Genomic DNA, 26720 nt, shown 5'->3' with positions numbered 1-26720 from the left:
AAAATCGGTATACATAAGCGGCGTTCATTTATGTTCACCACAGCCACTGTTGAAAGTAGAGCGACAATCATGAAAACAGTAGCCACGCCATCTTGTCCCTTTTAGGCCCCATCGCGAAAGTAGGTGGCAGCCATTTTTGTGTCACGACCTCTGCCCACTGCCAATAGCCTGCGCGCCTCTCCCCCTCACACCCCAGCCTCGCAAGCATTCCCCCGCGCCCCGGCAGCCCCCGGTTTCTCCTGCTTGGACCATAAGCGCACCTCTAGCACGACCCTGTCTCCGAGCCACATCCCGTGCTGAACCCCCTCGCTCTTTCATCTCATTCAAAGAACAGGCCCTTCTTTGATAAACCTCTTCCTCCCTGCCCGATTGTCCAGCCCGATCCCAGGCCATCACCTAGCCCGGCAGATGCAGTTTATTGCCCCCTACAGTAGGGCCCCGCCTCACATCAAAGGAGCGGTGGTTAATCAATACCCTCACACCTCCAGATCCGACCGATCGCCCCCTTTCCCGTTCCCAGCAAAATGTCCAGCTGCGCGACAACCACCACATGCTGAGGTCGAGGTGGGAACTCTACTGTAAATGTTTGTGGGAACGGGGGTGAAGCGGGGATTCCGAGGATGTCTTTCCGTACATCAAGTATTGACAAGAATGTGTTTCATGTAATAAAGCAATAAACCTGTGTATAAGAGGCCAGGCCTCAAGGATGCGTTTAGAGCACCTTGAGAAGATACCATGTTGTCTGATTTGACGTGTTCTGTTCCGTCGGAATAAACTCCTGTTTCCTGCCTTCTGTCTCCAGCGCCTGCCTCTTTGTTTGGTAATCTCGAATGGTATGAGAGGCGGCTAACGCCGGGCAAATACTGAAGGGTTCTTGGTCGAATTCGGCCCTACCTTTCGACACTAGCAAACTAGTAAATCAGTAAGACCCAGCAGCCAATGAGACCTTTAGATTTTCTTATAGACCAGGTCAGTTCTGCAATCTTATATTTACATTCCGAAAGATATTTGATTATTGCATGTAATACCTCGTGGTCGGCTGGACAGCATAAAGTGCTCTGTAAATGTGTTAAAACGAAACATACGAAAAACATACAAATGCCAGACCAGTCTTGTCACAAGGAAATCGTGTTATAACTCTTCTTAACGGGTTCTGAGTCTATATTGAAACTGACAAGAAAAAACAGGTGAAGAAAAAGATTCTTAGCTAGACATACCTGTGTTTACATTCTGGACATATGACAGACACATTCTGCGGTGCAGCTGAGACCATGTACGTGAGCAGCCTGCGTGGGAAAATATATGTGGTGTTTACAGGTGAATACATTTCATGACGGGATAGGGCAAGAAGGAAGGGTGGGGCTGCAAGTTAAATGATGAAGAGAAGCTGAAGAGATGCAACAAAGCGGGTGTGAGAATGTGTGGGAATCATTGACTGTGTGTGGATGGGGTCAATGTGAGCAGAAGTGAAAATGCGGATTGGTGAGCATGCCTCTGGGCCAGTAGGTGACAGAGCAGAGGAGGAAGAGGTGAGTATTTGTATGGGGTGAGAGAATGGAAATGAGTAGTGTGTGGATGACGTGTGCGTGACTAAGGGTGAAAGAGGATAGGAAGTAAAATGGATGGAATGTGAAATGTGACTAGAAGGATGGAAAGTGGATAGAGTGAATGAGAGAACATGGTGAGTAATGGGACCAGACTGTGTATAGGCAAGAAAAGGGATGGACATGAGTGTGGATGGTGCAAGAGCGTCACAATAGAGACAGAGTTCATACGAGGCAAGAAAGTGGATGAGAAACTAGATGGGAGTGAGGGGGAGGATAGTCTGAGAGTAGGTGCTGGAAACACAGGGCCGAACTTTAAAATGAGGCAACTGAATGTAAAAAATAAAAACAAAAAAAGTGACTAAATTTTTGGGGGAGCAGAACCCCTGTGCGCAAGTAGGTGGCGTTATTCGGCTCTATGTGGCGTAGTTCGGGCCGGAAGTGATGTTTGCGGTGCCTATATTGACACCACCAGAGCGCGCTGATGGCTGTTTCTTTTTGCGCCTTTCCATGGCAGGAGTGCGGACCCATGAACAACACTGGCAACTGGTGTCAAAACTATGGCCCTGAATGGGAAACTGCACTGTCCCTAGAAATTTGTTCAAAGAGTGGGGAAGGTGGATCGGTTGGTAAGGAATCTGCAGCTATATAGAGTCTTTACCAGATTAGGTGTTTCCGAAGGTAAGTAACTTGTTCATCTGATAGAGACTTCCAGCTGCAGATTCCTTACCTTAGAATAGATACCCAAGCAATACCTCCCAGGAGGTGGGTCTACAAAACAATTTCACACCCAAAAAGTCCTGCAGGACCAAATGAGCAACGTGCCTGTCTCGACAGACCTGATTGAGCAGGCAGTAGTGCTTGGTAAATATATGCAGAGAGGCCCACGTTGCTGCCTGGCAGATTTCCAGGACCAGGACTCGGCATGCTTACCCAGTGGTCGCAGCCTTCACTCTTGTGGAATGAGCATGCAAAACCTCTGGGGGTTGCTTTTTGGCAAATGCATAGCAGATATTAATGCAGAGCATAATCCATCGGGAGATGGTCCTTTTGTGCACCACCTTCCCCTTTCTTGGCTCCGACCTACCCCACAAAGGGTTGGTTGTTCAGCTGGAACTCTTTTGTGTGGTTAAAGTAGAACGACAACGCTCTTTTTGAGTCCAGTCAGTGGAATCAGTCCTCTTCCTTAGAGGGATGTGGCGGAGCGTAAAAGGGAGGCAGGGTGATACATTGGCCTTCATGAAAGGGAGTGACCACCTTCAGAAGGAAGGAAGCTCTAGTACGAAGGATAATCTTGTTTGGGAAGATGTTGAGGGACAGAGGCTTAGATAACAAAGCCAGGTGCTCACTGACTCTCTGGGCAGATGCTATGGCCACCAGAAAGGCCGCTTTGATTGTAAGGAGCCTGATGGGACAGTTGTGTAGCGGCTTGAAGGGAGAAAACATGAGAAAAGTGAGTATTAAAATTAAGTCCCACTGAGCCATGATAAAGTGCAAAGATTAGAGTATGTGTTGGAGACGTTTCAAAAATCTATTTACAACAGGGGATTGGACTGGGGAAGGGTGATCTGGTAAAAGCAGAAATTTTGAAATGGCAGAAAATAGCCTTTTAAGGTGCCCAAAGCAGAGCCCTGCTGGGCAAGAGAAAGAAAAACAAAAACAACAAACTAGGGAGTAGAGGTAGTGGATAGAATCCGACTCCAGTACAAAGTTCATAAACACAGACATTCTATTTTTAGATATTTTTATATTTTATAATTACTCACGTTATGTGCACAGAGGTGGGTGCTGTTACTCCGGGAAGTGTCCAGGAGGAACACTATGTGTCTTTAAAATACCCCTCACACACTATGAATCCCAAAGTGTCATGCTTCATCATGGGGGTCTTCCCGTCCCTCTACGGGGCGGGGTGTGCTACGACCGACGACTATGTGGGAGCTCTATTTTTTGTGACAGTCTATGTGTGGTGTGGGTAGTGGGCCTATTGTTTTTAGGACAATAGGCTTATCACATATATTTAGATTTTTCTGAGTGTAGTAGGGTTCACATATGGTCCTGATGAGTAAAGCAGGGGGGACTGCTTATGAAACATGTCGACCAGGGAGGGCATATTAATTACACCTAACCCCTTTTTAACATTTCCAGCTGGAGAAGCGAATAAAATATATTTTTTCTACTAGCCAGGACATTTTAAAAGTTTATTTCACTAGTTACCATACTCCCTACCACTCCCACTACCCACACCACACATAGCCTATCCCCAAAAAATAGTGCTCCCACGTAGTCGTCGGTCGTAGCACGCCCCGCCCCGTAGAGGGACGGGAAGACCCCATGATGAAGCATGACACTATGGGATTCATAGTGTGTGAGGGGTATTTTAAAGACACATAGTGTTCCTCCTGGACACTTCCCGGAGTAACAGCACCCACCTCTGTGCACATAACATGAGTAATTATAAAATATAAAAATATCTAAGGATAGAATCTCTGTGTTTATGAACTTAGTACAAAAGAAAGAATAAACATAAGGAGTTTGAAAAAGTGGGACAGGGCAACCTGTTTCTCTGCATACCATGCCACAATGCTGACTTGGTGGGGGACGCCTGGCTACCAAGATGACATTGCAGCGTTTGGGCAGAAGGTTGATATCTGTTAACTGTTGCCATTCAATCTCCATGCATGAATGCAGAGTGTTTGAGTGGAGAACCCTTCCCTGCTGCTGCGACAGAAGATTCTCCTGAAGGGATATCCTGATCAGAGGACGGATAGCCATAATCAACAGCTCGGGATACCAAAATCTGAGCCCAGTCCAAAGTCAAAAGAATGACTAGGGCTTGGTCGCGCCTGAGATTTCTGGGCAGAAATGGTATGTGCGGAAAGGCGTACATGAGGCCTGAGCTCCACTCGAGGTGAAAAGCATCTTAAAGCGAGAGCCGCCTTGGAAACCCCTATGCACAAAACTGCTAACATTGCACATTCTTGGCAGGGGTAAACAGATCTAACCAAGGCTCTCCACACTGCAGAAAGAGACCTTGCATCACCTCCGGATGGAGACACCATTCATGATCTGCTAGGCATCTTCAGCTGAGTTTGTTTGCACTGGCATTCAGAGAGCCTGCCAGGTGTTGAACCACCAGGGTTATGCCCTGTTGTTGCAGCAATGTCCAGAGGCGCAGGCCCTCTTGACAAAGGGTCCACTGCTCCCTCCAGTTCTCCTTGCTTGTTGCAGTACCACATGGCAGTTGTGTTGTCCGTAAACACAGGCACTAGCTTTCCCTTGACGGAGGGTAGAAAGGCTTTCAATGCCAGTCGGATCGCTCCGAGATCTAACAGGTTGATGTGGAGTCCAGATTCTGCGGATGCCCAGAGGCCTCTGATCTCCACCCCTCACAGATAGCCGTCCCAGCCCAGGAGTAACGCATCTATCACTGCTGGGAGATCTGGTTGAGGAAGGGAGAGGGATCTGCCGCTGACCCAACTGCGGGTTTGTTAACCACCACTGCAGTTCTCCTGAGGTACCCTTGGAGATCTGGACCATGTTAGAGAGATTCCCCTGATGCTGCGCCCACTGGAACTTCAGGTCCCACTGCAGAGCCTGCATATGTCAGCAGCTATGTGTCACAGGCAGGATACAGGAGGCTATGAGGCCCAGCAGCCTCAGAGTCATTCTCACTAAAAGCCAAGATAGAGGCTGAAACATCGGTATGATAGCCTGCCGGGGTGCTGGTGGTGGACTGGTCTGACCACTGGCTGCCCGACTCACGGAGTCTGTGGGTACTGCGGCCACACAGAGGCTGGGAAGCTTGCACACAGAGGTTGGCTGGGCTAGTAAGGACGCAGCAGGAAACACCTTCCATGGTAATGAAAGGAGCAAAAGGTGGACTGCGGTTGACGGAAAGCCATGGAAGGGCCCAAGGACCTGGGCTTAGCCCTGCTGTCCTTGAAGTGCTACGGTGCTGAGTCCACCTGTCTCAGAAGAGATGGGAGACATCAAAGGGGATGTCCATCAGAAAAGCTTGCACATCTCCTGAAAAGCCAGTTGTCCTCAGCCAGGCATGGCACCGTAAAGTCACTGACGAAGAAACCATTCTGCCCAGCAAGTTGGTTGTGTCCGTCCCACATCAAATTGTGAACTTTGCTGCTTCGCTCCCATCTGCTATAACTTAGGGAGTATGGCCCGGGCCTCCTTCGAGGCCATGGGCAGCACCTGCGCAACCAAATCCCAAAGGGAAGGGGAGCAACGGCCCAAAAGGCATGCAGAGTTCACAGACCACAATACCAGGCTGGCGGAAGAAAACATTTCTTCTAGCAGAAGTGATGGCTACCAGGAAACCAATATTGAGAGTCAAGAGACGTAAAGGACAGTTATGAAGCAGCTCAAAGGGACCGCACATCAAATAAGTCAGCACAAGATTCAAGTCCCACTGAGGTATTATGAATGGAATTGGAGGAAAAAGATGCATTAAGCCTTTCAAGAAACGGTTAACTACCGGGGACTTGAAAAGAGAAGTCTGATCTGGCAGCTGAAGAAAAGCAGAGATGGCAGAGAGGTAGCCCTTGATAGTGCCTACAGCAGAGCCCTGCTGGGCGAAAAAGTGAAGGAACCAGAGTACTTAGGAAAGAGGGGCAGAAAGGCGATCCACAGCCTTTGCTGTGCACCATGCCACAAATTTGTTCCACCAGCAGGCATATACCGTCTTTGTGGAGGGACGCCTGGCTGCCAAGATTACATCACAAACTTCAGGAGGCAGGTCGAAAGACGTCAACTGCCGACGCTCAATCTCCACGCAAGGAAGTGGAGACTGGACAGGTTCGGATGGAGGACTGTCCCCTGCTGCTGCAACAGAAGATCTTCCTGAAGAGGCAGTCTGATCGAAGGATTGATGGCCATGTTGAGCAGCTCGGGATACCAGGCTCTTCGTGCCCAATCCGGAGCCACAAGAATGACTTGAGTCCGGTCGCGCCTGATCTTCTTCAGCACTCTGGGCAGAAGTGGTATAGGCGGAAAGGCGTACAACAGACTGCAAATCCACTCGCGACGAAAATGGTCCAGGAGCGAGTGTTGCCTTGGAAATTCCAACGCGCAGAATTGCTGACCTTGTGTGTTGTCTTCGGTGGTGAATAGATCTAACCAAGGCTCTCCCCACTGTCAAAAGAGACCTTGCCCACCTCCAAGCGAAGACGCCATTCGTGATCCATCATGCACCTGCGGTTGAGTTTGTCCGCACTGGCGTTCAGAGAACCTGCCAGGTGTTGAACCACTAAGGAAATGCCTTGTTGTTCCAGCCATGTCCAGAGGTGGAGGGCTTCCTGACATAGGGTCCACGACCCCACCCCACCCTGTTAGTTGCAATACCACAAAGCGGTGGTGTTGTCCATGAACAACTGCACTACTCTTCCCCGGACAGAGGGAAGGTATGCCTTTAGTGCAAGACGGATCGCCCACAGCTCCAGAAGGTTGATATGGAGCCGGGACTCCCCGCATCTCCCATGTGGCCCGCCCATCCCTGAAGGGACGCATCCGTCACCACTGTGTGCTCCGGTTAGGGTAGGGAGAGGGATCTGCCATTGACCCAATCGCGGTCCGTGAGCCACGACTGCAACAGTCTTGCAGTGCTCTCCGAGATCAGGACGTGGTCGGACAGGTTGCCCTAGTGCTGTGCCCACTGGAACTTCAGGTCCCACTGCAGAGCCCGCATCCGCCACCTGGCGTGATGTACCAGCAGGATGCAGGAGGCCCATCAGCCTCAGGAGCCGCAGCGTCATCCTGACCGAGACTCGGGATAAAGGCCAAAAGATCGTAACCAGAGCTTGAATATTCCAAACCCGCTGCTCGGGAGGAGAAACCCAAAACCGCTCTGATGAAGAGGAGCTTCTGAGAGTTGCACAGGTGTGACTTTGGCACTTTGATGGAGAACCCATCCAGTGCAGGAGATCGGCCATAGTCTGGAGGTGGGAGATGACTGTCTGGGGCGAGCCCGCCTTCAACAACCAGTCGTCGAGATAGGAGAAGACTGGAACCCTTGATCTGCACAGATGAGCTGCGACCACCGCCATCACTTTCGTGAACACCCGAGGGGCACTGGTGAGGCCGAAGGGGAGCATGGTAAACTGAAAGTGCTCGTGGCCTACTGTGAAACGCAGGTAGCCCCGGTGGGCCGGCAGGACGGGGATGTAGAAATATACATCCTGCAAGTCCAGCACTACCATCTAGTCTCCAGGTTCTAGGTCAGCCAGGACCTGAGCTAAAGTCATCTTGAACTTCTCCTTTCGGAGGAAGCCATTGACGCTCCAGAGGTCCAAGATAGGGGGCAGGCTCCCTTTGCCCTTCTTGGGAAACAGAAAGTAGTGGGAGTAGGAACCACGTCCAGGAACGTGCTCGATGGCCCCCTTGACCAAGAGGGCCGTAACTTCCTCCTGCAAAAGTTGCAAGTGATCCCCCGACATGCGGTGGTACTGCAGTGGCATGGCTGGAGGGGTTGCCTCAAAGGGGAGGGAGTAGCCCCTTCGGACGATTTGCAGCAACCACCTGTCCGAAGTGATGGTACTCCAGTGGAGTAGGTGATGGCGAACCCTGCCTCTCACTGGCTTTGAATGGGCCTGAAAGCTCGGACTAGGAAGGCTTTGAGGCAGATGCTGTGGGAGTGGATGTGGACTGACCGGGTCTCTGTTCCCCTGCACCGCCACAGCGGTTATCACGTCCGCAACCGCGTTGAGGTTGGTTCTGCGGCATGTGGCTTGATGAACGTCTGGCGGCGCCCCTTCCTTTGCCACGAAAGAGGCGAATAGCAGAAGTTTGCTGGTGCTGGCTCGACAGGCCCAAGGACTTGGCCGTAGCCCTGGAGTCCTTGAAACGCTCAATCGCACTGTCTGCTTTGTCGCCAAAAAAGCAACGGCCATCGAAGGGTATGTCCATGAGTGTGTTCTGGACATCCGCCGAAAAATTAGTGGACCTCAGAGAGGCGTGGCAACGGATCGCCACCGTCGTGGAAATCGCTCTGCCCAGCGAGTCCGTGGTATCAAGTCCACATCGGATGGAATACCGTGCCGCATCTCGCCCCTCAGCAAGAGCCTGGGCGAGCCGTGTCAGAGCCTCCTCCGGACACTGAGGCAGCACGTCCACCACCGTATCCCACAGAGAGTGGGTGTAACGGCCCAAAAGGCATGCGGTAGTAATGAACCGCATCCCCAAACTGACTGAGGAGAACAGTTTCTTCCCAAACTGATCTAGCCTTTTGGATTCCCGATTGGGGGGAACGGACGGGAATGCGGTCTGGGACGTAGAGGCCTGGATCACCAGACTCTTGGGAGTGGGGTGCACGGACAGAAAGCAGGGGTTGCCCGGAGCCGGGCAGTGCGTCGGGCCACGTTCCGATCCACAGGGGGCACTGTGGAGGGCCTGGACCAAGTGCCCATCCGATCGTCGGAGAGGGCCTCATTGAACGGCAGCATAGGCTCCGAAGAGCTTACTGGCGGTTGAAGCACCTAAGTGTGGAGATTAGTCCTCACGGCCGCAGCAGTGAGCTCAAGAGCCAAGGCCTTGGCTGCCATACGCAACACCATACCACATGTAGCACCCTGCTCCGTAGCTACGGAGGGAGGAGAGATGAAACCAGTGTCAGGCGATGTGTCAAGACCACTGGCCTCCCCAGCTCAACTGCCCAGTCCTGACTTAACTGGCACTGTTGTGCCAGAGGGTCCTCTGAACCCTCCCAGTGCTCGCCTTCATCCGTGTCCTGATAAACAGGCATAAAGAACGGAGCCGGGTCGTAGGTGAAGGCCTCACCCATCGACGTCGGAGACAGCGCCAAGTGGCGCCGTTCCGGCGTCGGCCCCGAACCGGGGCGGAAACCGGGGACGGCGTCGTCCTCGGACGGCGTCGGGAGTGGCACCGTAGGGGTCGGCGCTAGCAGGAGTCGTGAGGTCGACTGGTGTCGACTGGGATCCAGGCCTGGATCCCGAGGGGTCCTTCCGCATCGGGATCGAAGTCGCTGCCGCCACGCCCCCATTCTGGACTGCGGGGCCCAAAGGCACACCGGCGGGCCACAACGGCGGAAAGAGAGTCCTCATGGCCACGAGGAAATCTCGAATCTTGCCCGGATTCGCGTGAAGCCCAGGGACCGGAGGGTGTGGGGCCGGACGCAACTCCTGTGGTTCCGGGGGAGCCGCGCGGCTGGTGCCACCCGTACCCTCGGCCGAGTCGCGCCACCGGCGAGGGGATTCAGAAGAGCGATGTTGCCTCTTTGACTTCTTCTTCTTCGACTTACCGGAGGACTTCGAGCCCGACAAGTGGTGATGGCCCGACGAGCGTCGATGGCTGAGGCTCCGTGACCAGTCCCTAGGCTTCCTCCTCGACCGGGACCTCGAGCGGCACGGAGCCGCCTGCTAGAGTTCGAGAAGCTTACGGGACCGCTCCCGCCTAGCTTTCGAGGTCAAGGCCCGGCAGTCGGGACACAACTTGTCGTCGTGGTCGGCCCCAAGACAGTAGAGACACCGGCGGTGGGGGTCGGTCATAGACATCAGACGGTGACAGGCGTTGCACGGTTTAAATCCAGGCATCCCTACCGGCACCAGGAGTCGAAACAACTCGAAAAAGATAGTCAAAATAGACCCAAAAAAATAGTCAAAAAGCGACTAAGGGTACTAGCTCTTCCCCGTTCTGCGCTTGCTGGCGTGGAAAAAAGAAGAACTGACAGCAGCGTGCGAGGGCGGCGACTAAGTACTCTGACGACGTCATTCCGGCGATCACGACGCCGATGACGGAAGCGGAGCAGCAGACGACGCCTACCGACGCGCAGGGGTACTGCTGACGAATACTTTCCGGATCCAGTCTGACGCCTGGGGATATTCTAAGGTAAGGAATCTAACACTAACGTGTTTCTTTCAGATGTGGAACCTTAATAAAATCTGTGCTATTAACCGCACTACAGGCCCCGCCCCTCTGCCAACATGGCCACCTAACATAGCTGATACGGTCTCTCGTTGCCATTCCGGTCCCTGATGACCGCTCTAGTGGTTGATGTGACCCACGCTTCTGCAGTCAGTGCGGAAGTGGGCCTTGACCACGCCTGTTCTCCAATCACCTCTCATACTTATACCGGTATCCGACAGCCGTCAGACTACCGGCGACGAATCGGTAGAGGGCAGGTATCAGTGCTGCATCCCAGGAGGTCAATGTAAGTACGTTTCTCTTCCCCTGACTGAAGAAGGTGAAACTAAGCTCCTAACTCAGGAGAACTCATGGCAACTATCTAACCCTGCTTCGCTCTGTCACTTCCCCGTCTCCACTTTAGGTAACCTCTTGAGCCGCTTGCACACCGCGGAGGCCGTCCTGAATAATACTTCGAGTAGAGTTTATATTTTTATATTACTCACAGTGCGCGTGTACGATTATGCATGAAATGCTCAAGCGGGCCGGTATCTCATCACTTAAACGTGCGTATAGATTTACCTCTCGTAGCGACAGGAAGGATAAGTTACTTACCTGTAAACCTAGTTCTCTTCCAGGGGTATACTCATCAAAGTCATAAGCACTGAATTATCTCCGCCCATGTGCGGGAATCGGAACATGTAGCATAATACATATATATATGTGTATATAGTAGAACAGGAGTACATAGTACGAAAAAATTATACACATATACATGTATAAACCAATATTATGCAGCCCTAAACATATCCAATAGGCTAAGAAAGCCAGAATTACATACATTTCTATAGTATGAAAATAACCCATAACATATAATGTAAGAGAAGGACATGTACAGTAATTGCATAATTGCATTCCGCAAAAAGAAACCTTTTATTTTCATCAAAGAAAACAGGTAATGACAGGCAATTAGCCTAAAGAAGGCTGCATAAATAAATAACATCCCTGTACAGAAAAGGAAACTTGCACCTCGCCTTTAAGGCCTCGGAGAATCTGAACACTTTGTCTTTTAGGCCTTCAGGAGAACCCTGCTCCGATCATGCACCACAGGTGACAGTTAGGTCAGTTCTTTTGTACGGTATAAGAAACCTGTAGGAACCTGCATACAAGATGCAAGAATCAGCAGTAAACTGTTCCTGCTCGTCAGGGAGCGGGAGGGTGCTTATGACTTTGATGAGTATACCCCTGGATGAGAACAAGGATTACAGGTAAGTAACTTATCCTTCTCTTCCAGGGGATACTCATCAATATTCATAAGCACTGATTAGAATAGCACACCCATACCCACTTCCGAGGGGACGAGCAAAAAACAGAAAACTAACTTGACATATACATATTAAGCAGTATTAGCAAACAAGTTTCTCAATGAGGCTTGCCCAACCTGAGCATCTGCCTGTGTGTCCATATCTAAACAGTAATGGCAAGTAAAGGTATGAACTGATCGCTATGTAGCTGCTTTACAAATGTCTGCCATGGGGACATTCCTCAGGAGAGCCGTGGTAGAAGCTTTTACCCTAGTGGAATGGGTCTTAGGCTTCCCTGGAAGGGATTTGTTGGCCAACTGGTATGACAGAAGAATACAAGAAACAATCCATCTAGAAATGGATCTCTTGGAAGCTCAAGAACCTGTGGTAACAGGACCATAGTTAATAAACAAACGGTCTGACTTCCTCAGTGTCTTTGTTCTGTCCAAATAAAACTTAAGAACCCTCTTGAGATCTAGGGAGTGGAGAGATCTTTCTGGAGGATTCGCAGGATTCGGAAAGAAAGTAGGTAAAGTTATAGCCTGGTTAAAGTGAAACTCCGAGACTACTTTAGGCAAAAAACTAGGATGTGTTCTGAGAACTACTCTGTTAGCGTGGAACACTGTAAAAGGTTCCTTACAGCAAAGAGCCTGGTTCTCGCTCACCCTGCGAGCGGAAGTAATGGCCACCAGGAACATGACTTTCCATGTTAAATGCTGTAAGGAAGCTTTATGAATCGGCTTGAAAGGAGCCCCCATCAACTTTGTCAATACAATGTTAAGCTCCCATGGAGGAGAGGGAGATCTGACTGGGAAAACCTTGTTTAGCTTCTTTGAAAATATCCATACAGTCTGGATTCAATTGTAGGTGACCATAGTGGATGACTTCAAGAGCCATGCTGTCAACTGGAGGGAGGACAGGTTGGGCTGGAATACTCTCCCTGCCTGCTTGGATAGAAGATCCGGGCCACATGGTAACCTCCTGTGTGGCACTTCCGAGTTGAAGGAGGTCCGGAAACCACCATTGGCGAGGCCACTTCGGGGCTATTAGGATCATCCTGGAGTTGGCCCTGTACAACTTGTTGATTACCACTGGTATCGGTGGAAAAGCGTACAGTAAGTTCTGATACCATTCGATCAAAAGGGCATTAATTCCCTTGAGAACCTTTCTGGGGAAACCTGGACGCGAAGACGGGGCATTTTGCGTTTCCCGCGTCTGCAAACAGGTCAATGTCTGGCATTCCCCATTCTCGAAAGATGCTGCGTGCGACATCGTTGTTTAGGACTCAATCGTGTGCTTAGACAAAGTCTCTGCTGAGGAAGTCCTCCTGAGAATTGAGGGAGCCCGGTAGATGAACAGCTACTATTGACAAGTCTCTTGCCAGAAGCCAGTTCCATATGGTTTGAGCCTCTATGGAGAGCGTTCTTGATCGGGTACCTCCCTGTTTGTTCAAATAATACATTGTCGTTGTGTTGTCCGTTTGAATTAGAATGGATCAAGACTTGAACAACGGTAACAGGGACTTGAGAGCTAGATGTACGGCTCTCAACTCTAGCAGATTGATGTGGTAACTCTGCTCAGAGTCGGACCAAAGACCTTGTACTTGCAGAGGGCCTATATGAGCACCCCAACCCTGGAGAGAAGCGTCTGTGACTAGAGTCTGGGTTGGAGGGTCCTGGTGGAACGGGACTCCCTTCATCAGGTGCAATCTCTTCATTCACCACCGGATGGAATCCTTGGCTGTTTGATGAAGAATGATCAGATCCTCCCTGGTTCTGCGATGACCAGTTAGAGATTTTCCCCTCGCTGCTGAAAAGACCGCTTGTCATAGGGGCGAAAGTGACGATAACATTCTTTCTTTTTTTCAAGGCCTACCGCCTTTAGAGTATCTAACTCAGTCTTTTTTTTAATTACATTTATTTATTGATTTTCAAAGAGGATAGACAGTACATTTCAGCAATAACAAGGGCCATACAGCTAGAACATAGGAGAGCTACATACGCGCTAAACTATTTTTCAATACAGTAAAGCCAGCAAACAGGAATCGAGAACAATTGCATGGACAAGTCCTCAGTCACATAGAATCAACCCGGAGTCAATGTAAACAAGACACTCATGACAGCAACACATTCCTGGTACATAATCAAAAACTGCAGCATATGTTGTGGACATCAGGGGAAATTATCCATTGCAAGTCTTTCTATTGCAGAAGGCCGCCTCAGAACAAGTGAGTTCTCCATGTGGTGGAGTCATAGCATGCACATAGAAAAATCAATAGTGGAAAAACTCAAAAGAAGCAGAAACACATGAGAGTTACCCAGGCGCCATAGCATGTTACGGTACAGTGAGGCCATCAAACAGGAATCGAGCGCAATTACATGGACAATTACACAATCATGGAGAAGTAACCAGGAGTCAAAGTAGGGCAAGAAGAGTTTGTCCGACATCACATTCCCAGTGCATAACCACAACCTGCAGCTGTTTCTCCCTGATTTTAGGGGGGACTGACTAGTGCAGGACATTCTACTGCGGAAGGCAGCTTCAGCCTAGTATATGCTCCATGTGGCAGGGGTAGAGCCTCCCCACTGAAATGATGAAAATGGAACACCAGAAGAGTTTCTACCGTGAGTGTGCATCACTAATGGGGTGTTCTAATAAGTATGCCTGCAGTGGGCCCAGAGATGTTACGTGGGCGGGAAGAGCGTGGAAGCAATTCAGCATAAGTACAAAGTTGATCCTGCCAAAATATCATATCTGACAGCCAGTCCTTATATTTGGGCACTCTACCCCGGCTCCATCGACAGGCTATTTGCCGCTTAGCAATAGCAAGGCTGAAGGAAACAAATTTACGGCTTGGAGCCGGAATGTGACAGTATACCCTAGTAAGACCACGAGGGGAGATCTGGAGATAGGTAGTGAGATCATAGCATCCAGAGCCGTGAGGACATGGCTCCAATAAGTGTGAACATCTGAGCATTTCCAAGCCAAATGCAGGAAGTCAGCTTTTTTCATCCGACACCTATCACACCTAGTCGTGTCCCGCAACCCAAATTTATAGAGCTTAACCGGGGTATGATAGCTACGATGCAAGTATCCATAGGGAATCAGTTGAAGCCTGCTATTAGAGGAGATGTGCCCTGTCTGCTTGCAGCAAAACAGCCATTGATCATCAGTAATGCCTTGTTCCAGTTCCCGCGCCCATTTAGAATGCGCTACACATGAGGGATACTCGACTTCACTATATAGTGTACGGTAAAGAGTGGATACCAGGTGCGACGCAGAGGGTGCCAGCAGGATCTGGTGTAGAGGGGCCAGTGTTGCAGGCTCAGCAGGATAGGAAGGATACCATGATGTAGGCGAGCATACAGAAATGCTTCCACGGTGGAAGGTGGTGGAGCAGGGCACATTTGCGAGAGTGTGCCAAATTTTCCATTGATATATAGGTCTCCCCAGCACTGAAGCCCCCTTGTGCGTGCTACATTTCTAAAAATGCCCTCCTGAAGCAGGGATATATCTGGGTGATACGTGAGTGGAAGAAGAGGGGAATATAAGCAAGGCGCATACATGTGATCAAGGATACGGGACCAGGCCATAATCGTGCAGTCCACTGAGGAGGGGCAGCGCGCTCGAGGGGCAATGTTGGCGAGGAGAACACCATCAAGTGGGGCGGGATCAGCCAGCCAATGTTCTGTGGCAAGGTGAGGGGTGTATCGCGGCTGATGAAACCAAAAATGAGCAAAGTGGTCCTGAGCGCGAATGTAGTACAATTCGAAGTAGGGTACGTCAAAGCCTCCCTGGGAGTAGGGCCTCGTTAGGGTATCCCATTGTATACGTGGTTGCTTGCCACCCCAGACCAAACGTATCAGTTCTGACTGTAACCAGGCAAAGAAGTGTCGTACAGGATCGTAAGGAATGTTAATGAAAAGGTATAGAAGTTTAGGGAGGATCACCATTTTTATAAGGGACACCCGTCCGGCCATAGACAGTGGGAGGACACCCGTCCGGCCATAGACAGTGGGAGGGCAATTCACCGAGTAATACAGCTCGTGATGTGCTCCGTTGCACACCTATAGTTTGTCCTCATTAACTCATCCCGATCTGCTAAAACATGGATACCTAAATACTTGACATCAGTATCGCACCATTTGAGGGGATAGTCCGTATCAAAGGGGAGAACAGAGCTAGTCAAGGGAGTATCTGTGACTTGGTCTAGTTTATATGAATACCCGAATAACCACAGAATTTGAAAAATTCCCGCAATAGGGAGTTAAGATTATGCTGCGGGTCTTTGACATACAAAGTAACATCATCCGGGTATAGCGAAATAACGATCGGGCGTAAGAAGCATCTAAGGCCCATGTGATTATAATGCTGTCTAATCTTCGCTGCTAGGGGTTCCATGATTAAGGCGAACAGGAGGGGAGACAGCGGACATCCCTGGCGTGTGCCACGGGATAAAGAAAAGGAGGAGGAGGTATGTCCGTTGATTACAACCCTTGCTGTGGGGGCAGTGTATAGCAACCGAATCAATAACGCCCACGGGGAGGCCTATATTCTGCAAAATGGTGAAGAGGTAGTCCCATTCCACAGAATCGAAGGCCTTGAAGGCATCGAGGAACACTGCTGCCAACTGCAATCTGGGGTCAACTGCCTGTAAGATGGAAACCAACGTTCTAAGATTGTGGGACGTGGCTCTACCCGGGATAAACCCAGATTGGTCTTGAAGCACCAGTTTATCCATAAGTAGGCTAAGACGGTTTGCCACCAGTTTAGCCAAAATGTTTGCATCTGTATTGATAAGGGACAGCGGCCTATAAGATTCGCACTAATCGGCAGGCTTGCCGGGTTTCAGCAATGACGTAATCAGCGCTTCTCTCATCGTTGTGGGTAGGATCTGTGCCTCCCAGGCCTCTAGGAAAACCTCCTTCAGCACTGGGAGTAACTGATCAATATATGCTTTGTTAAAGTCAATGGGAAGGCCATCTGAGCCTGGAGCCTTCCCTGGTTCCATTTGCATTATGGCTTCACGTAGTTCGTCGTCTTCAAAGGGAGCGGCTAGGAATTTACGCTGGGAGTCCCCCAGCCAGCCAAGAACTATATCCTGCAAGTAGGGAGAGAAATCCGGGGGGGATGAGTGTTGCGAACTGCACAAGACCTTATAATATGTAACAAAGACATTAAGTATATTGTGAATGTCTCTGTGCCTATATCCGTCACCGTCCACCACGTCCAACACATAATTAGAGAACCCAGGCTTCCTAATGGTATTCGCCAAAGCCCTTCCAGGCCTCTCACCCTCCCCATATCTACGGGCTGTGAAGTGTTTACCTCGAAACTTTACCTCTCTAGACGCAGTATCAATGTAGTCAGTGAGTTTTTCACAGAGGGTAGCCCGTTGGGTGGTAGAGTTAGCCTCCCACATATCGGTTTCCAGTTGCTTTATCTCTAGTTCAAGGCGGAGCAGTCTATTCCTAATGTCGCGAAGCACTCCAAAACTCTTTGAGATGCAGACGCCTCTAAACGTGACCTTGAAGGCCTCCCAGAATATGCCCATGTCGTCGACAGTACCTTTATTTCTAGAAAGAAAATCTGCGATCTCTTCCCCCAGTTCAGCATGAAACACTGTATCTAGTAATGCCTCTGGTATGAGTCTCCAGCAAAGCGGAGCGACAATAGAGTTAGGGGGTACTAGTTCAAGGTATACCGGTGCATGGTCAGAGTGTGTACGAGCTAAGTGCGTAACACCCCGGATCCAGGGTGTCACTCCTCGGGAACAAACCCAATAGTCCAGACGGGACCAAGTAGTGTGGCCCGTCGTATAAAAGGTGCCCTCTTTAGTAGTGGGATGTACATACTGCCATATAGTCTATGTTCTTCGAATAAGCCTAATAGGGTCTCCCGAGTATTGGTGTAGTGATGTGAAAGGGGATTAGAGCGATCCATGGATGGGCAAAGAGCAGTGTTAAAATCCCCACCCCATATGACATGCGTGGAGCCTATGTTTAGTATTTCACTAAACATAGGCCCAGAGGGCGGTGAAAAACCCGGGATCGTCCGTTTTAGGACCGTAACTGCAAACAAGTGTGACACAGAGTACGTAGCCAGCGTACCCCAGAGTAAACAGCTATGGCCAGAGGAATCACTATATGTGCCCCATACAATAAACTGCGTGTTTCTTTTAATTAGTATAAGTGTGCCACGGGAGTAGGTGGAATAGGACGCTTAAACACATGTAGAGGCCCATTTGGTACCGAAAAAGGGAGGGTGCCTAGGGCCCATGTGCGTTTCCTGAAGCATGGCTATTTGGATGTGATGTCGGTCTAGATATGCTAATACCTGTCGGCGTTTGCGAGGGTCTCGGAGTCCCCTAACATTCCACGTGAGCAATTTGAGGCATGGAGCATCAGTGTGCGTCATCTATGCGGGCGTGTCTGTAATGTACATTGACGTTGCCAAAGCCACAAAGACATGTATCCAATTATGCAGTGCTGACCCTGTCTAGCTGTATGTGTCCAATACGTTCGAGAACAATTAAGAACAGTCCCAACCTATACCCCCCATCCTGCAACAAAACACGGAAACAAACAGTCCCCGCAGGAACTCAATGCAACCCATACCACCCCCATCCACAACGGCACCCCAAACGTGCCGGCATAGCATAGCCCACCCAGAAAGGTAAACAAAGACAGTCGGTTGCTTACGACCATCTGTGGCTAGCAAGACAGTGGCCTCACGTAGCAAAAGAGAATACAAAGAAAGAACCAGCAATATAGGGGAACTCCCATAGTGGGGGCGCCAGGGGACAGTACTCCCTTCCCGGGCCTAACTAACTGCAGTGCAGTCCCTGGGGATCAACCCATGATGGGAAAGAGTGGCACATGGGGGAAGGGTGCTTGGCACAGTGGCTTTTTATTCATCTAGATAGCGTGCAACAGTCAATATAAACATGCAACCTGGGATCCAAGCATTAGAAGAGTGTCTTGGGGCACTTATCTGTTCAAGTGCCTGTATAAAGGCAGCGATCCGCCAGAAGGCACCCTGGTGAGTAGACAAACGCTATTCAAGTGATAACACAGCTATTGACATTGGTCCATCCCACATTAAACACGAAAAGTAGAAAGCGGAGCAAAGCATGTTGGGAGGCAGTCCAGCGCATAGTCAGCCAAGTGGAGGGGAAGATGATCTGGAATCGTTGTTTTGACGTGGAGAGCACCTCAAGATGGTTTTCAAAAAATCCTCGACCTGCTGTGGGTTGGCACAGAAGACTTGCTTCCCAGCGTGTGTAATCTGGAGTTGTGCTGGATATAAGAGGGCATAGTCAATCTGAGCCTTCCGAAGCTTCTGTTTGACAGCGAGGAACTTCAGGCGTGCCTCCTGCACTGCCAGGGTAAATGGTGAATGCGTTACCTTCACACTGCAGTGGCTTCAATTCACGTGCTTTCTGTAATGCCACATCGCGATCCCGGTAGTTGAGAAGACGAGCAATGATGGGCTGCGGGGCTTCCCCTGGGGGAGGACGCGGACCCAAGGAGCGATGTGCACGTTCAACCACCAGGTGCTGCGAGAATGATTCCTCGCCAAAGGAGCTCTTCAGCAGACGTTCAACGTACACCTCCATACATCCTGTATTTGCGCTCTCCGGAATGCCTAGGATGCGAACGTTATTGCGGCGGCTCCTAGCTTAAATGTCCTCATTCTTAGCCGCAATAACCTTAAGACGTTTATCCATCCGAGTAGTGACGTCTTCATTCTCCGATATGCGTCGCTCTGCTTCTTTTAATTGACCATACTGCTTGTCGACCTTGTGCACCAAGAAGTCGAGTCGAGTGTTCATAGTATCCATCTTTCCCGATAGATCAAACAGGCTATGTTGAACCGCTAGGAGCAACATTTTAACATCATCATCAGTGGATTGCAAAGTGGAATGTGTGCAGTCCATATTTTCAGAGTGAGCTCCAGCAGAGGTGGAACGCGTCGCAGCTTTTTTTGATTCAAAAGTTTAGCGTGATTGACGTCCGTCAGATTTCCCCATCCCAGTCGCCCGCTGCGCCAACAACGCGTAGGCAACCGCAAGGAGGTGCAAGTTAATGGGGCTGCAGGGCTGCACAAAGGAGCAACAGCCGCGGCCAACCGAAGAGCGCAGAACAGAATCCGGAGTGACAGGGCTACGATTGAGGCGCTCACAGTATGCCGCAACGCACAGTCGCTCGCCGATACAGGCCCCCTCCCTAGTGGGTCAGGATGGAGGCTCACCAAGAGTGATAAAGCAGGCACCGGGCTCTGTATAGGGCGGATGGTCCTCCCACTGGCAGCGCGGCGATGAGAGGGTGCAATCAAGGAGTATCTGTCCCCGGGCTTCAGGATATAAACAGCGATCAGTGCCCAAAACAGAGGAATATCAGAGTGGTGCCGCAGCGCGGACAGCAGTAGCACAGCGACACCGCAAAGGACACAGCGCAGTGCACAGTATTCGCCGCTGGGGCCCCGGTGGGGTGTGGGTGCAGAGGCCGCGTCTGCAGGGTCCAGGGAATCAGCGTTAAGAGTAGAGCACCAGTTGTGGAGCGGGTCACAGGAGTCTCAGTGGGTGTTGTGCTGTGGGTAGTGTCAAAGGCCCGCGGTCATAGCACGAGCTGAATAAAGAGGCACTCACAAGCCTGCGCCCACACCGCTATCAGCGCAAGGATCCCAGCACTGCAGAGGAGCCAGCTCCTCGAGGACGTCCCAGGCCGCACCACCCCTCCCATCCCCTCCCCCACGGCATGCACACTCCTCCGGAGTGGGGAAGGCAGCAGCCGACACAGCGGGGAGCCAGCAGGGTCGAGTCTGCGGGGAGCCAGCAGGGCTGAGACAATATACAGCGCCGGAGCCTCAAGAAGGTATGGAGCGTAGCAGGGAAAAGGAGCGCCCTCAAGCTCACCGCCTCCCCCGCCGCTCTGATGTCAGGAATAACAGCAGGTCTCCATAGGCGGGCAAAGCAGCGGCAACCTCCCCCGCGGTAAGTGCACTCCTCTGGAGCGGGGAAGGTAGCAGCCGATCCGGTGAGGAGTCAGTAGGGGCGAATCAAGGTGCAGCGCTGGAGTCCCAGAAAGGCACGGATCGGAGCGGGGAAAATGGCGCACTGCAACTTTACCTTCCTTCCCACCGCTCGATGACAGGGGCAAAAGCAGGTCTCCACAGACGGGCAGAGCAGCGGCAACCCCAGGAGCAGCAATGAGCAGCAAGGATCCGCAGTGAGGCCGCAGGGCCGCGACACAGGCCCGACGTTGGTGCAGAGGGCCACCTCCTCGTGGCAAGCCGCGGTCCTCACATAGACAGCGTAGCCGAGTCAAGGCTTCAGTAGACAAGGTCGCCGCAACCCCCGCCGTCCACACCTCCGCAAAACCGGAGCAAATCAGCCCCAAAATCCGCAATCTCTGGCCCAGTGGTTGAGGAATAGGCAAGGAACAGCTAGGCAGAAGCGGCCATTACGTCACCGCCACGCAGATGAGGATAAATTGCGGATATATGCACCAAGCTTCCCGAGCTTCACAGGTGTGCGGCCATCTTGGATGTGCGCCACCTAGCGCCCCCCTATCTAACTCGGTCTTCATTTTAGCCATTTCGTCATCTGCATGAGACCCAAACAACGACGATCCATTAAAGGGCAAATTAACGATTTTCCTCTGAGCATCAGGCTTGATGCCCGTGAGGCGAAGCCACGCTGATCTTCATGAACAGATGCCATGGGCATATCCATGAGCTGCTAAATCAGCAGAATCGGCTGTCATACTAATAATCTGGTTAGCAACCAGGCATCCTTCCTGCACAATCTCCAAGAAACCCTTTTGATCTTCCTTGGGTAATTTCTCTGCGAATCTTGTTAAGGAATATCGCCCCAGTATCGCCCCAGTAGAGCGGCTGCACTAGCCACTCTCATCACGGATCCTGCCGTACTGCACATTCTCCATCCCAAGGAGTCCATGTTCTTGCTATCTTTCTCTGGCGGAGCAGATGACATAGAAGTAGCAGAATGTGCTTTCCTGGCAGCGGCGACTATAAGAGAATCCGTTGGAGGGTCGGTACGCAGAAATAAGGTATCCTGGTCTGGAGCCTTATATTTCTTTGAAATCCTTGAGGGCCCCGAGCCCACTGTGGCAGGTGTAAAAAAGTCTTCATTGCAGGTTCCAGAAACCCTGGCACCAAAGGTAGTAGAGGCTTTGCTGAAGACTTATGGTGTAAAGTTTCAAATATATCGGATGAAGTAACCCGAGGTACAGACATGGTTATGTTGAACTTGTTAGCACCTCTACATAACACCTCACTGAATGTCCCAAGATCATCAACAGGGGAGACCCTGGAAGGTGGAGTTGATGAAATAGTAGGAGAATAGTCTTTATACGATGACCGTGTTGACGTGGTCGTTGTAGGAGACCTCTGTCTGCTCCTTGGCGTATGAGATCGGCGTGATCTGGAGCGCTCTCTCTTTTTTTTTTTTTTAAACCTTTATTAAGTCAAACAGAGCACTACAGGCGCAGGCCTACAACCACAGGGGCCGGCCGCAAAATCAGGAGAGAAAGACAGGAGCATTGTAAACGTGTACGATAAAAGGAGGAATCACGTTATAGTCACAGTACGTGGTCGTAGCACAGCGAAGCACAAGGATAAGAGAGGTTTCTTTTTTATAATATTGAGGAGGAGGCAGCGGCTACATCAACAGAGGCATCACACTACACAATAAACAAGAAGAGACGGGAGGGGTATACCCCTCCAGGCAATCAGAAATCGATGATAAGCAATAAGGCCGAAAACACCCTACGCCCGCCAAAGGCAGGCCAGGAGTAAAGGTCAAACAATGGCTAGCAATTTAGCAAGAACATCGTGTGGAAAACCCACCCGTACAAGACAGAAAGAAGAGACAAGTGCAGATGCCTAACAGAAAAAGGATGTAAGAAGAAGATATAGCCAACCCCCTTGGGAAGAAAGAGAGAAAAGGGACCATAGAACAAAACAAACTAAAATAACAAAACCCCTCCAACACCCGCCACCCTACATCACCGTAATGGCTATGGCCTACCCCACTAACAGCGTGCCTGTCGCCCCAGAGTCACCCTAAAGAAAGGAAATAAAGAGAGAAAGAAGAAGACAAGAAAGAAAAAGAACAAGGAGAGGAGCCGGCGATTCAAATACCCGGTCCCCCCCTCCCCCGCAACTAAAATCGTAGAGACAGAGGCCATAGAAAGTACAAAGATCAGCGAGCGCACAAAACACAATCAGTAACAGCCCCACAAGACGTGTCCTTGAATCACCATTAACCAGCAAGAAGTCCCTCCAAGACCCAAGCAAGGTCACCCCTGGCCACTTCTGTGAATAGTAGAACTGCTAAACAGCCTTGCAGTCAGGAGACAGGTCGATACAAAAAGTTCAATCCTTCCAGGCGAAGCAGGCAGAGCCGCCGCACAACATCGTCCCAGCCACCAAGAAACAACCGACGATGCACGGCGGCGGCCAGAATGCAACAATACCCCGACCACCGACAAGTCCAAGTCCAAAAACAGGTCCGCCAAGCACGGAAAGGAAAGCACAGGATGCGGGAAGCACCGCAGCACAGGAGCCAGATCCATTCGCACCCTCAAAACTGTAGATTCATCCGGGGAACCTGGCACAGCGACCGAAGGAGATTCAGCGGCACCAACTCGGGGGGAAGCCACTACGCCACAAAATGGCGGATCAGCAATGGCAGCGATCCGTACCTCCAAGTCCCGGGAGTTCCGGAGCAGAGCAATCCGCAGGGTAACCAGTGCAGCCAGCACATGACTACGCGAAAGCGTCTCACCATGTAGCCGAAGTCCGGGGGTCTCAAAGTCAACGGTGTCTCCGTCCCCAGGAGGGGCGCACTCCGAGGCGCCATCCGCCATCTTAGCCACTTCGTTCTCCGCCACTTCCCCTCCACCTCCGAGTCCAGTCCGACCACCAGAGGCAACAGGTCTTACGGCTGATCGTCGGCAGTCGACGCCTGGTGCGGAAAGGAGAGTCACCGAAAGGCCGGGTGCGCTCCCCGCAGCTCTCCGGGAGCCAACCGCCGGTTCCCAGACGGGACTATTAACATGGGCGGGCGTCACACCCAAGGGGAACCGGGCGACACGGCTTCTCTCCGGCTCGTCGACAGCTTGGGCATACGGGGCAACCCACTATTGGGAGTGGGTCAGCACCAACTCTCCCGGCTCGTGGCTCTCAGGCTCCCACTGACCGGTTTCTCATCCAAACCAGGGCCACCAACACTACGAACACTGCCGGGCAACCTCTGCACTCGAGGCCCCGGCGTCAGCGCCACGAAGGCCGGCAAGCAGACGAGGGCAGTTCTTCGGATCTACTGCACGGTGGAGCCCCAAAAATAGATGGTAAGTGAGCGCTTCTCTCTAACAACGTAGATCAAAAAGCCTCGCTCAGGATTATCAACAGGATAGGCGCGCGGGGAGGAAGGGACCTCAGAGCGAAGCGTTCATGCGACTGTTCCGATCGCCATCTTGGCTCCTCCCTGGAGCGCTCTCTTGAGCGTGAATGCCGTCTTAATGGTGATCTGGAACGTCTCGGGGACCTAGTAGCAGGAGGCCTTGAGCACTCCATAGTAAGAGGCCTGTCATTAGGTCTGGGTTGCATCTTCCAGTGTCTAATGTCCTCCATCCATCTAGGAGACGTGTTAATAGGAGGTGATTTGCGCACCAGAGAGCCCTCTGGCATAACTTAAATAATATTTATCCCCAGCGAAGAAGAAGAAGTGTCCCTCGACGTTGAGCGCCGTGATCTAGGCACTGGTCTTTCCAACTCTTCCGCAGGGATATCTTGTCTGTCCCTCGACGTTGAATGCCTCGATGTCGAACCAGAATGAGCCACCATCGACGACGACCGTGGAGGTGACACTCTGGACGACGGAGATCTATAAGATGAAGCCCTCGACGTCGGCACCTTCGACGTCGACCGCTGTTGATCACGCGGTATCCTCGACGTCGACTCTGACCTCGACAAAGACTTCTGACGGGTCCGAGAGGTTGATCTAGAGCGCCTTGACGCCGACCAGGTGGCGGAGATCTCGACATCGACCTCCTTGACATGGATGGTCGCTTCGACGTCGACTGCGATTTATCAAGCTTCAAGCCCGGAGCATGTCTTGACGTCGACTTATGTCTCGACGGCGATCCTGACGTCAATCTCACTTGCTTTTCAGGCCTCGACGTCGATCTACTTCTCGCCAGAGAACTGGTCTTCGACGTCGATCTCACTGGCGTGGACGTCGATGTCGCCTGAGTCGCAGGTCTCGACGTCGACTTACTTTTCGAAGGAGATCTTGTCTTTGACGTCGATCTTACTTTTTCAGCTGGTCTCGACATTGACGGTGCGCTATGAAGTCTTTTCTTACTTCTAGCTTCTGTTGAAGCAGATCTTCGCCGTTTTCGCCGAGAGGGGGGCCCTCCAGATGAAAGATGACTCTCTGGGCCCTTTTCATTATGTTTTTCTCTCTCCAGTAAGCCAAGAAGTCTGATCTTCTCTCTCTCCTTCAAAGTTCTTCTTGAAAGTTGAAGACAATGGTAACATGTCTCTGTGTTGTGAGAAGAAGGTAAACACACTACACAGACCGAATGAGGATCGGAGTTAGACATCTTCTTCCCACAGGAAGGACATTTATAAAATAAAGGTGGCATATCTGACTAAAAAAGAATGACCAATTAGTCAGAAAAAGATTGAAAAATACCGCCAACAACAAGAAATATCGAATAAAGTAGGTAGAATATAAATTCTGACTGAAACAAGCCAAAATCAGTCGAGCTCAAGCTCCAGGTTCCTCTCAAAAAGAGCCGGAAAAAAGAACTGACCTAACTGTCACCTGTGGTGCATGATGGGAGCAGGGTTCTCCTGGAGGCCTTAAAGGCAAAGTGTTCAGATTCTCTGAGGCCTTAAAGGCGAGGTGCCAGTTTCCTATTCTGTACAGGGATGTTATTTATTTATGCAGCCTTCTTTAGGCTGATTGCCTGTCATTACCTGTTTTCTTTGATGAAAATAAAAGGTTTCTTTTTGCGGAATGCAATTACTGTACAAGTCCTTCTCTTACATTATACTTTATGGGTTATTTTCATACTAGAGAAATGCATGTAATTCTGGCTTTCTTAGCCTATTGGATATGTTTAGGGCTGCATAATATTGGTTTATACATGTATATGTGTATAATTTTGTCATACTATGTACTCCTTTTCTACTATATACACATATATATATATATGTATTATGCTATATGGTCCGGGTTCCCGCACATGGGCGGAGATAATTCAGTGCTTATGACTATTTTTTTAAATATCTTTTTATTGAATAAAAACAAAATAACAATAAAAAGGCAACAGGTGAGCAAACATGACATCATTGTAAGGTTAGAACGGTCATTCATACAAAATCATAAATACAGTATATAAAGTTTTCGGGATCCTGGGGATTCCAGCGTCTCAACCTCTACCTGCCTCGCCGGGGGCGTACACAAACCACAGCGGTGACTATTCCAGGCCCCCCATATCCTCCCCCATTTCTCCGGACAACCCCTAGCCACATACACTGCCCTCTCCCTAAACATACACCAGTCTAAGTCTTGGGTCCATTTGGCAGGTTGTGGTGACTGGCTAGCTCCCCATAATTGAGCAATGTTACGCTTCGCCACCATACATGCCAACGTCACCCACGGTTTCTGATATCCATTAAATCCGTGGGTTCCCAGGCATTCAATATACATCTGCGGGCCTCCGGTCGCATCTCCTCCCCCAGTACATCTCTGAACACATCATGTATTTTCATCCAATAACTCTGTATCTCCTCACAGTGCCATAGAATGTGCATGAAAGTGCCCAATTCACCACAACCTCTCCTACAGTCTCTACTCGTCGCTCTCCCCATTTTCACCAGTCTAGGCCCTGTGACATATGATCTATGTAGAATTTTAAGTTGTACAAATCTAAGCCTCATCTGAACCGCAACCAATTTGGGGGAG

At 50.6% G+C, this 26720-nt stretch overlaps 1 protein-coding gene across 6 annotated transcripts in view; it reads right to left on the bottom strand.

The window, feature by feature from the left end:
• Positions 1-26720, bottom strand: part of ACACA (acetyl-CoA carboxylase alpha) — a 1199721-nt gene that overhangs the window by 56133 nt on the left and 1116868 nt on the right. The window lies entirely within an intron of this gene.

The sequence above is a fragment of the Lissotriton helveticus genome, chromosome 3_1 (assembly GCF_964261635.1).
Source record: "Lissotriton helveticus chromosome 3_1, aLisHel1.1, whole genome shotgun sequence".
Lineage (NCBI taxonomy): Eukaryota > Metazoa > Chordata > Amphibia > Caudata > Salamandridae > Lissotriton > Lissotriton helveticus.
This window is presented reverse-complemented; position numbering and strand designations above follow the sequence as displayed.